Source organism: Eucalyptus grandis, chromosome 5 (assembly GCF_016545825.1).
Source record: "Eucalyptus grandis isolate ANBG69807.140 chromosome 5, ASM1654582v1, whole genome shotgun sequence".
NCBI classification, from domain to species: Eukaryota; Viridiplantae; Streptophyta; class Magnoliopsida; order Myrtales; family Myrtaceae; genus Eucalyptus; species Eucalyptus grandis.
In genome coordinates, this window is record NC_052616.1 from 41,685,518 (window position 1) to 41,698,456 (window position 12,939).

Consider the following 12,939-nt stretch of genomic DNA (forward strand, 5'->3'; position numbering starts at 1 on the left):
GATTGTCAATGGCTTTCAATAACGTAGCTGTTCTCAGTCTTGCACTGGCTTTGATTTTCTTTTCTTCTGCGCCCGGATTGTCTGGAGGAAGGAAGTGGAAGCTGGAGAAGAACAATTTCTACTCAATGTTGAGCACTGGAGAATATGAGGTGATGGGCGAAGAGGACAACAATAATCGCGATCTCTCACAGCCATGGGTTGCGTACCCTCAAGTGCCAGCTCCATCAGTAGAGGCATTTATGCCTGCAAGTCCAGGTCATACTCCTGGAGTTGGACAGCCAGTACATCCTCCGACGTCGACAGGCGGAAAACAAGAGGTGATGATGGCTGAAGAGTACAATGACGATCATGATTTTCTTGAGCAACCACATGTTGTGAAATCTCCAGCACTGGCTCCAACGAAAGAGGCAATTAGTCCTACCGGTCCAGATGATAGTCATGGAGACGGACACCCATTACATCCTCCAAGTTATGATCAAGTTGCAACATTTAGACCAACAAGTCCTGATCATAGTCCTGGAGCTAGACATAAGTTATCTCCCCTAGCCCCCTAAATCCCTAATATGTGGTTTCTCACTACCCCGAGTTGAGCATGGAGCGATAGAGATGTCGTCGTGTTCATCATGGTGGCGTTTTTGTTGCTCTTATGAAGATATACATTAATAAATTTGATTTTCCTCATGCCTTGCATAACTTGACCACGCTAACATGGTATAACAAAGCGCTTGCACACATGCATAGATAGTATCCTATTCCTCTGGCAATATGTGTAGTAATCTAAAATTGCAACAGGCAAAATTTTCATCTATTGATCAGCAATCAATTGATTGTCCAATCGGTGGCTGATGTACAACATCTTCACCAACTAACAAATGCCAGGACAAGATTGAATTTAATTGCTTATCCTTTACTTCCTTAAGAGTCTTGCAAATAAGTTGATTGGATGGATCTAATGGGGGCAAAAGAGGCAGGCTTGGGAAACGCAGAGTGTGGATTTATAGGAGGGAGTGCGGTATTGGATATCTTATCTTCATCACAAAAATAAGAGACTTTATACAAGTAATCTATTTTAGAAGCATCTGAAGTGCTAAAAGATGAGGATGGATCTATAAATATAGGGGCAATAGAAGTAGTTGGTTTTGTGATGTTGGACAAGATGAGAATTATTCTCTAGTCTACTAATGTATCATCAAAATATAATAAATCTTTAACGGGCTGCATTTGATAGCTCAAACAGGATAATTTGTTATCCTATTTGGTGTTTTCAGACATCCTCTGACCAGATAAATCTGGACATGTCCAAACAAAATTTGAGGAAAAAATCTAGGACAGGGAGTAGGATAAACCCGAATTGGATAAGAAATGTAAAACAAATGACAGAAGGAAGGAAAACAAGAAGTTGATGCTTGCTACTTATGAAGATCAGGGCTGCCATGAACGCCAATGGTGGTGGTGCAGCGTGCAACCACCACATGATAGAGTCTCTCTCCATCGAGCAAGTTGCGCAGATGGAAAAGCTCATCGAAATAGCACGACGATGATCTTTGCACAAGATAAATGAAGACTTATGCACGTCTCGACAGAGAATGCTATGCAGCTGTGCACAGGCGATGCTGGTGCTCACCTAAAATTCTGTCACTCTTTCGTGATTTCAAATCAACGGATCTGAGGCACACTCCCCAAGTAACGGTCGTAATTACTAACTAAACTTATTTAACTTACGAAATCATATGTAACTAAATTATGAAAACTTTCTTATTAAATAGGGTGAAGAAAGTTTTGATAAATCTAGTTACATATGATAGGGTGAAGAAAGTTAGAGCCAAAGAAAGAAAAAGGAGCTAGCCAACTGAAAGTTCATTCAGTAATTTCGACCAAGTAATGAGCTTCATTCTCTTTCTCTAGTCCTTCGTCACATGACTCTCACTGAACGAGCTTCTCTGACCAGATCACAAGGTCAAATTGTTCAAGAATAGAGAGAGATGGAGAGATTTTAGAGAAATTTAATCATTGCATCATCATTTAACTAACGAGAGAGAAAACCCCAAAAGTGTGGTGGCACTACTAATCTCACATTATCCTGTACCCCTCCACGAGGTGGTCATGATCATCACTACTTGAGGCAACAGCGTGCACATCGGATGGTAGCCCCCATCGTGGCCGACCTTAGTAGTCTTGCGGACCTCATTACCCATTTTTTGACTCAAATTCAAAGGGCTGGGTGAGACATGGGATGTTTGATATTTTAAAAATATGTTAAAGTAGGTTCACAATATCAAAGGCCCACTAGATGTGGGTCTTTATGGGTCTAAAATGAACCCATTTCCAACTCATTTCAGCCCAAAAACTTTATTAGTGGAAGAAAAGGAAAGACACAAATAATTGACAATATCGAAGGAGAGGCGAAGACCTCCGCATGATCAAAGAGACGAAGACAATCATTTTTGCTTGCGGCACTCTTGTAGCCATATCTTCTCTTTTTTTTTTAGCTCATGAACTTTTAGGGATAAAATGGGTTCATTTTAGATCCACGAAGACCCATATCTAGTTGCGCTTCGATATTGTGAATCCATATAACATGTTTTTTAATTTTCAAACAACCCATACATCATCCAGCCTATTGAATTTGAGTTAAAAAATGGGTAAGTGAATCCATTTTACTAGCTCTCCACCACCTGGTTCGCGTAAAGTTGAGAGTGAAATTTGAGTCAAAAAAGGTAATGAACCCATTTTGCTAGCTCTCCACCACCTGGTTCGTGTAAAGTTTAGAGAGAGAAAGAGAGAGGGGACTATCATAAAGTTTAGAGAGAGTGGGGGGATTTCATGGAGTGTTTCATGAGCTCAAACTCGAATAAAAAGTTAATTAAGTTTAAGCTCAAGTTCAAACAAATGTTTTGTCACTATAGCAAAATAGAAACAGTGATACAATTCAGAAAAATCTAAATATGGTTAAAATATCGGAAATCTAACATCAACTATGCTCATGAGTTTTTCGAATAAAATAATTCACTTTCAATCAAGTGGAAATCCAATAATTGAGTTAATAAGACTCAATCATATAAATCAAAATAGAATGGAGTATGACTTGTATAGTCCGCAAGGTGATATTGAGAAGAACTTTGTGCAGTTTGCCTGTGCTTCATAAAAATTATCGTTAACAGTCTAGTTCAAAAGATTTAGGTCGATCAAGTGTAGAATCATAGAGACTTTAGTTGCCTAGCTTTTACAATTTTAAGTTGCATTTCATCTTTGTGAGAAACAATCATCACTTTTACATGCAATACTCAATTATCAAAACTGTTAATTAAAGAATGCAATTTGATTATATTTGGTTATGGCTAGATTTGACACATTTATGTTAATAGATTTGATCACATATAAACAATGAGCTATGAAAAAAGATACAAAGAAAGTAAAAAAGAAAGAAAACATAGGCTAGGCTCCAATATAGTAACTGTGATCCTCAAATTATTTTGAGAGGTAGATGTGCTTTGTAATTTGATAATGAAATCCCGAATCCAAACCAATCAATTTGCCACTAAACCAACTTCCTTTGGATTATCACTTCTATTTGAGCCAAGTTTCACTTGCAAACCTACTTTGAGAGGCATGATTTACACCTGTCAATGAACAAGCGAGATTAGTCACTTCAAAAGAAGAGACTTGTGCGTTGACTTGGATCCATGTACCAAGTGCAATTATAGTTGATGATGTGGGCCCACATAGTGCTCTCACAAATAATGGCAATGATGAATTTGATTCATATGAACCCGCGTCTAAATAAGAATTTGCCCTTTAAAATACAAAAGTTTTTGTTGCCAAAAGAAAGATGATTTACCTTATTCATTAAGATGCATTACGAATTGCATTATATATGGACTGAAATGTACATCTTATTTGGAACTCACTTCTCTTTTGTCCCAGGAAATAAAATGGAAGCAAGTAAATCAAGATGGTTTCTACATGACATGAAAATATGTTGGTGCTTAGGAAGAAGAAAAGAAGAAACCATAACTTGCACTGACTCTTTATCTCTCTCCGTTTAGTTTTTTTTTTTTTTCTTTTTTTCTGAGTTAGAACTCTTTCTCTCTCTTTAGGCCATCAATTTGTCGATGGTGGAGTGGGAATTACAGGGCAATTCTCCTTTGGCAAAGTAGAAGCTATATGATAAAGATTGTGGGCTTTGCATGCAATGTCTCTCTTCTGCCATAGGAGAACAGCGCTGTTATTTCACAACTTCATACTCTCTCTCTCTCTCTCTCTCTCTCTCTCTCTCTCTCTCTCTCTCTCTCTCTCTCCCCCTAAATCCAACCTCCTCTTTTATAACACCAATTTTCGCACAAACTTTTGGATATGCTAAGTGGACAGAACAGTTATGCTAGAACAATTCTTGGGTAGGTTCTTTTCGGACATGGTCCCAGATTCTTGACCCATCTTTTCCTCATAGAAGCAAAAGGGCAAGTCAATGTCAAGATGGATATTTTTTCTTGTCACAAGAAATGCTCTTTTTTACGTGCCATTGCATGGAGAGATACTGCAGGAGAGCAATTTATGAAGTGCAAGAATTTTTTAGTTATTGCTTTTTAATACAAGAGCTATTATGTTGTGGTTAGAATAATTTTCTTTTATAATTTGCCTTTGACTCCACATGGCTATAGCCTCATAGAATTACAATATTCGATTCTGATGGAAACGGATTTTTTTAATGCATAAATTTCAACAAGTTGATAAGTGTCAAAAAATTAGTGATTAAAAAAAAAGATAAGTCACTTTTCTAATATAATAAAAAACTCTAATACGCCCTCAAACTTAAACCCCAAACTGGCACGCCAATAATAAATTTATTTTTTATTAGTTTATGTTAAATTTTATAATTAAATTTACTGAATTGAAAGACATATGACAATAACGGACATACCAGTTTAGAGTTTTATCATCCATTTGTTGTTGTTGTATTAGTTTGTGGTTTTTCATGGTATTATTCTAATTTAATAAAAAATAACAGAGGGTAAATTTGTTAGTCTAGATAAAATAGCAAACCTAGAAGGGATAAAACCTAAATAAAAAATAAAAAATTACGAGTCCCTAAATTCGCATAAATCAATCAATACAGATGCCTCGACACAGAGAAATGGGAAAGAAGGAAAATAACAATGGAAATCCATGCCTTCTAGCCAGCCAAAGAAGAGCTGATGTCAGAGCTCTCCCAGCAAAATCATTAGAAGAACCATGGACCCGTCCAACAGCATCTTTGCTTTTAAATTCTCCAGGATATGACCAGACTAGACAGGGAAGAGGAACCTCTTTTAATGGATCATAGTTCGGTGGCAAAAAAAGTGTTACTGTAAGCTGAACCCATCCTTCCCCTGATATCGTATCATCTCTTTTTGGAGAGAGGCCAATTGAGGATAAGGATGAGGAAAATTTGTAATTTGGCATGCTTTCTTATCTGGCCAGCCCATGATATAGTACTGTGTATTTTCAGTTTCTGATTCCTTTGAAGTTGAGATCTTCAATTGATCAAGACTAACATCCCCATCATTTTAATCGGACATTAAAACGACAACAGTCTCAAAATACTTTCCTTTGTCACTCTGCCATATTCGTTCCTTGCTTCCGGTATTTCTAAACGAACATGAGTCATAAAACAATGCCAATGTTTGAGAGCTAAAAGGAAAAAAAAAAAAAAACCTGCTGGAGAATGGAGAGCATGGACTTACAGAAACCTACATTTCAAACAAATCAAGAGAGGGGATGTTCCCTTCTAATGTTGCACCACTCCCATTCAATAGGACATAAGTGCCTTCATCGTTTTCCTTCTTCACTTTTACAATGACATGGGTCCCAGCCGGCATTCTTCGAAGCATTGGAGAACAAGGATCTGAGTACACATCTTCAGATGACCTATCAAATAGTAGGTGAAGCTTTGTGTCCTTGGATCCAGGAGAAATAACCCAGGTTCTTGTCCTTTGGGTCTTGTACCGAGACTCATAAACCCGAGCCAATGAATCATCACACCATGAAACTCTGAACAGAAAATTGACACAATGTTACAATGTTTGCAACACAATGCAAAAGTAGCCATTTGAGTCTCTTGTAGTGGTTGGTTAGCCATGATTCATTACTAAATCACTTTGCATTAAGTATATAATGAGGAATATAATCTACATAAATAACTAATTAATCAAGAACAATTAGATCTATATATGACTGTGAAACACTAAAAGAACGATATGCACAGCGGAATTAAAATGTACTTGTTTGAGCCATTCATTTACTTGAAGAAAAATAGATCAACCTATTTATAATCAGAGATCTATCGGAATGTTAGATCTTTCTCTTTATGACCTATTTTAGTATAGCAGCTTTTAATGAGATTAAACGACTTATAAGCATAATCTACCCTTTTATAAGCAAGAGAAAAAACCTAGCAAACCACAATCAATAGTGTGTTAACTAGGTCTCTCCCATTATGAGCTTTAGTTAAATACAATTGCCTACACTTTGGTGCTCAACTAGGCCCATTATTAATAGATTCCAAAACCTAATTCAATAAGATCACTTAAGGGTTTAACGTATATTGGAATATCCATTGACCCGATTATTTAAAATAGAAAATCAATTAATTAATGTAAACCCATATTATAGGAAATTTTCAACATTCTCCCACTTATGCTACATTAATTAACTTATTTTTTATTTTTAAAAAAATATATTGAAAACGACACTATCAAGTTAATAACTGAAATTTTGTTTTATATGACCACAACTTTAAAAATAATATTCCAATGACGACATCTCAAAACCAAATCCAATCCTATATAACCTCAGTATAGGACTATGGAGATCAATATATTAAGAAAATACTACAATACATAACATTCTATAATTACATATAATAAGCATTATATTTTCATGAATCATGGACTTAATAGTATAGTAAGGAATAGTGCCAACATGTGATCAAAATATATACTATTCCTTATTAGTCCTTAATGCAATTTCTCAATGACATGAAACTACATTAGTGCAATTTCTAAACAACATGAAATTGCACGACTATGTCACAATCCAACATGAGATATCATAATTAGTGACATCCAGTTGTCTTTAAATTAAAAAAATTGTTTAAAGATGTTGTCTCCATTTTTAACCAAGTCTTTAAGAGTATAATATTTGATCTCCATATGTTTGGACGCATTGCTCATCTTGTCATTCTTAGAAAAAAGAACACAGCTGTAGTGTTATCACAGTAGATCACCATAGGTCTGACAATAGAATCCACAACTCGCAATTCTAAGATCAAATATCTGAGCCAAACAGCTTGAATTAACATTTTGTAACATGCTACACCATTCTATTTAGGACTACCAGGTATTGTATATCGAGTGACAATACCACAGTCCTGCAAATATTTAGCAAACGTTCCCATTTGTTGTCTAATCTCAGTATATCGCCCATAATACTCACTACCATGATTAAATCTAACAATCTTGATAATTTTTCCCAATTATTTCTCAACTTCAGTGCGAAACACTTTGAACATGTCAAGAGCATCGGTCTTCTCCTTAATTAGATAAACATAACAATAACGAGAGAAATCATCAATGAATGTGAGGAAGTACTTATTTCCACACAAGGTGGTTGAGTATGGCCCACTAATATCCATATGAATTATCTCTAATAGATTTTGATTGCAAGTAGTGCCTTTTTTTTCTTGGTTTTAGTCCATTTTCCCCTCATACAATCAATACAAGTCTCAGTATCATCCGAATTAAAAGGAGGAAGAATATTAGCCCTAATGAGTCGATTTACCCTTTCTTTGGAGATATGCCCTAATTGCTTATGCCATAGCAATGAAAATCTTTTTTTGATTAAGGATCTCTTAGTAACATTATTCTCAACATTAAAAAAATAATATAGTATATCGGGAGATAAGGATAACTGATATAATCCATCAAACAGAACACAATTCCCAATAATTCTGGAACCATGACTCAAATCCACTTTTTTATTTACAAAATAAAAACAATATCCAGCTTTGTCAAGCAAAGAAAGAGATATCAAGTTTCTTCTAAATTCAGGAACATAAAAGACATTATTCAAAATAAGCTAAAAACCAAAGTCTAAATTCAAAACAACTATACCTATACGCTCCACATCAACTCCAATATTGTTTCCAACTTTAAGCTTTGACTCCTTCAAATTTGGATTTCTCATATTTGTAAGACCCTATAAGGTAGTAGTTATATGAACAATAGCACCAGAATCAAGCCACCAAGAATCCAAAGGAACATGAATCAGATTTGGTTTAAAACAAATCAACAACTTTCTTTTCTAGCTTTTAGCCAAGCTTGGAACTTGTAGCAATTTGCTCTCTTGTGACCTTGCTTCTTGTAGTGAAAACACTTAAAATCCTTATCTCCATTTCTCCCATGATTTTCATTTTTCTTGAAGTTTTGACCTTTTTTTGGACCATGAGCATTTGACCCTTTAAGCTTTCATTTTTCTCTAGATGAACTCAACTTGGCATTGGCAATTAAGTAGGCAGACTCATACTTCTCATTCTTTAACTTCTCCTCCTTAGTCACACATTTGGTAATCATGCCATTGACGCTCCATGTCTCATTTTGAGCACTATAAGCAATCTTAATATGGCTAAATTTAGCTGGCAGAACATTTAAGGCGTGATACACAATATAATTTTCATAAATGAGAATTTCATAGGTCTTAAGTTTGGATTGAATATGGACCATCTTCACTATAAATTCTCTAACACTCATAGCAGCATCATATCTCATGTTCGTTAACTCATTCAGTAAGTTCACAACTTCAACCAAATATGAGATTCTATATATTTCTCCCACTACCTCAAGGAATTGTCTCGTATTTGTATCTTCCGGGAAACCACTAATGAGATGCTCAGTAATGGACCTCTTCATAGTAATGAGACTTAGTCGGTTGGAATTTTCCCATCTAGCATAATGGGCCTTTTGATCTACAATATTTTGATCATTAGGCTTGGAAGGTTCATCCTCACATAGAGCTAAGTCCATATCCACAATTCTCATAGCAAACTTTATATCTTGCTTCATTCTCTTGAAGCTTGATCCAGTTAACATTTCAACCATAACATTGTTGTTATTTATAGTAAATGTAATTGTTTGTCATACATAATGTAATAAGATCAATTATGGGCAATAAGTAATTTAACAAAAATAATTAGTACATTATGAAGTTTATAAAGCGACAATAAAGAGAATTACATATAATTATCAAGGATCCATCCCCTTTAGGCAAACAAATCCTTTAAATTATATATCTCCATGATATCAATATATAGATATAATAAGGAGAATTGCATATAATCATTAAGGGCTTATTTGCTTTGTGCAAATAAGACCCTTAAATTATACATCTCCATTATCACAACAAAGAGAGGAATTACATATAACTCTAAAAATTTATCCCATTTAGGAAAATAGAACTTTTGAGTCATACATCCTCATCAATCTTCTCTATTATATCAATATAGAGAGGAATTACATATAATTTTCAAAATATATATATATATATATATATATATATATCTCATTTGGGTAGATAAATATTTTTCAAATATGCATGCCCATCTTTTAAATTGGGAACTAATTTTCATGCAATTTTCAAATTAATATACACAATAACCCCCTTTAGGCGAGTAATTGTATATACTAATTTTTATCAATAGGAAACTCCAAAAAAAAAAAAGACATTATAATGTTCCATTTAATCAATGCCCAAAATTCATCTAACAATATGAAGTACTTTATGACATGTGCTTTCCAATATCTTATTGCACTTATCAAATAACAATTTTTGCCACAATTTTTATTTTTATTTTTATTTTTATTTTTATTTTTTTTATTCTATATTTTTCATCCAATTAAATATGGATAACAAGAAATAATTCCAAATAGATATTTAAATATGCCTAAATTATAATTAATTGTACCAAATGTTTGTTAAATTAAAGTTAGGCCTATTAAAAGAAAATTAGAAAATAGACTCATTGGACCCGCGAGGCCCAAGCCTTCGCCCGGCCCACACGGTTCAACTTCCTGCTTGGAACGAGGCCAGAATATTGCCGCAAAGGGCCCAAAGGAATCGTAGGAGCTGAGCCTAAGATCCACTCGCAAGAGCTGCACCCAAGATCCACCACGTAATCAATATTGCCCCCCACTTGGGCTACAGGCCCACGCTTTCAATAGGCTCTATAGAAAGGATTCTAGGCTCACACCCAGAATCAGGAACAAAAGAAAACACAATGGGCTTACGCCCATATATTGGCCCAGTAGAACGATTCTAGGCTCAAGCCCAAAATTAGGAACAAACAAGAAATAAAAAAAATAAAAAAAAAAATGGGCTTATGCCCATGATACAGGCCTGGCTCAGTTGGAGGTCTTCTTTAACCTCCAACCGAGTCCTGAAACCTGTAAACTAGGTCACATGACTCGATTTCGCCCCGAACATCAAAAAAACACATAATTGTTGATTTTTGATGGAATTTATCCATGGGTCTTGCTTCTAACATCATTATAAATTGACCGAGTGAATTAAACGAAGAACAAACAAAAATATCATCCATATTCAAGCTTCAAAATTTCGAATCTAACATACATGGCCGAAATTCGGTTTTCTCAAGTTTAAGCCCAAAAAACTCACATTGATGCAACCAAAAATGCTAAAACATATATATATATATATATATATATATATATATATATATATATGCAACAATTTACAACGAACATCATTCAATTGAAAGTAATTTAAAAATTCTAGAACTTTTTCAAGGTATAAACCCTAGAATTTCATATTCAAAATTCTCACTCAATTCTCAATGAAACTATACAAATTATATGTTGTTGGAAAGATCTTGATATGTAGAACAAAAAATCTAAGGTTTTAGAATCAATTGATCTAAAAATCCACATGAAAAAAATAACAATAATATTTGGTTTAAGAGAAAAATTTAGAATTTGTTCATAAAAAAAATAAAAAATAAATTTGGGTTATACAATCATATACGACCTGCTCTGATACCACATGTAAAATATTATCTACATAAACAACTAGTTAATAAAAAATAATCAGATCCATAAATGACTGTGAAATATAAAAATATATATATGCACAATGAGAATTAAAATTTACATGTTTGAGTTATTCCTTCACTTGAAGAAAAATAGATCAACCTATTTATAATCAAAAATCTATCGAATGTCAAATCTTCATCTTTATTACTGAATAGCTTTTAATGGGATTACGCAACCGATAAGCATAACCTATCATTTTTATAGACTAGAGAGGAGACCTAACAAACCCCAATCGATAGTGTGTCAACTAGAGCCCTTCTATTATGATGGTCAATTAAATACAATTGTCTACACTTTACTACTTAACTAGGCCTATTATTAATAGATTCCAAAATCTAATTCAATAAGATCACTTAAGGCTTTAATATATATTGGAATATCCATTAACCTGATTATTTAAAATAGAAAATCAATTAATTAATATAAATCTATATTATAGGAAATTTCCAATATATAAAAGACAAGTAAAACCAAAAAAAAAAAAAAAAAAAAGAGAGAGAGGCATCCAATCTCCTGAACCAACAGGAAGAAATTATTGCTAATATCACTGCATTTGATATTTACTCGGATCCCCATTATTTACCCTTCTTTGCAGAATTACCAATAATTAGAAGCGTACCCATGAGAAGCAGACTTCCTGAAAGAGAAGCTGCAAAAAACGCATGCATAATTGTAGACAGCATGCAGGAACTAGGCAGTCTTATCACTAATTTTCACCTTCCCATACAATTGCTAACAGTAAATGACTAATGCATTTTCTTTTATGCCCTTACATTTCTTCAAAAAAAAAATGCATCGATGGTCACCACCAGAAGTAAGGTCTGAATGTTTATCATCAGACTGACACAAAAAATACACAGAAAAAGGAACAAAAAAAAAAAAAACTTTAGATTTTCAGACAATTATAGGTAGAAGGTTTATCAGCTCTCCACTTTGAATGCAATTTTTGATGTCCTCTGCGGGAGGCAAGTCGCAAAGTTCTCTGACAAATTGTCCATCGGCAGTCCGTACATTTACTTTCTTGGGAAATCTTCCACAAGGTACAAGGAAAGAGTATGGCCTACGAATTGAGGTTATTAAAAGGTAGTTCCCATCTGGAGGTATATACAGCTGGTGGACCAATTTCCTCAGCTTTTCCATCCAAAGTAACCAAAAGAATTTGAGACGCGGGGTAGTAATCAAATGAATCTTCGTCATATTCATCCTTCGGCAGGTCTTGAAATTTTCTGACCTGAATGACATTTGACCTGAATGACATTCTTCTGCTAATTAGACTGGATTTCCGGACCACTAGGAAGGGGGTTCTCTATGGCGCGATGGTATTTTGCAAACTGCTAGTGTGGAGTTATCTATCCAAAGACAATTTTCCAGAAACAGCACTTAGGCATATCCCAGGAGACTCAAACGAAGGTCTGGCTTTCCCTGTTTCCACATCAGCAGCCCAAAGCTGAAGCTTACCACTACCATTGTCCTCCTCATCAAATCGAATGCTGAAGGACAAATGTTTACCATCATTCGACCAGGTAACAAAGTTGATCTTTGCACCATCAGGAAATCCGTGTACTTCTTTTTCTGACCCTAATTTGCCATCAGGCAAATAATTGATTAATTTGTAATGTTGGTACCTAAATTTTGACAATCAGTTACTCGTTTATTGCATGTAAAAGCTAAGGATCGACTCCAACTCAAGAAAAAAAAATTAAGTTAAAATTGTAAGCATATTGCATTACCGTTGGACAGGCAGCAGATGGGCTTGAGCGAATAGTTTTGAGCTTAATTGAATTAATTGGACTAAGCCCAT

The 12,939-nt window shown here is 34.6% G+C and overlaps 1 pseudogene; it reads right to left on the minus strand.

Moving 5' to 3' along the window:
* Positions 1–3,614: 3,614 nt before the first annotated feature.
* LOC120293907 lies at positions 3,615–12,939 on the minus strand (annotated as a pseudogene).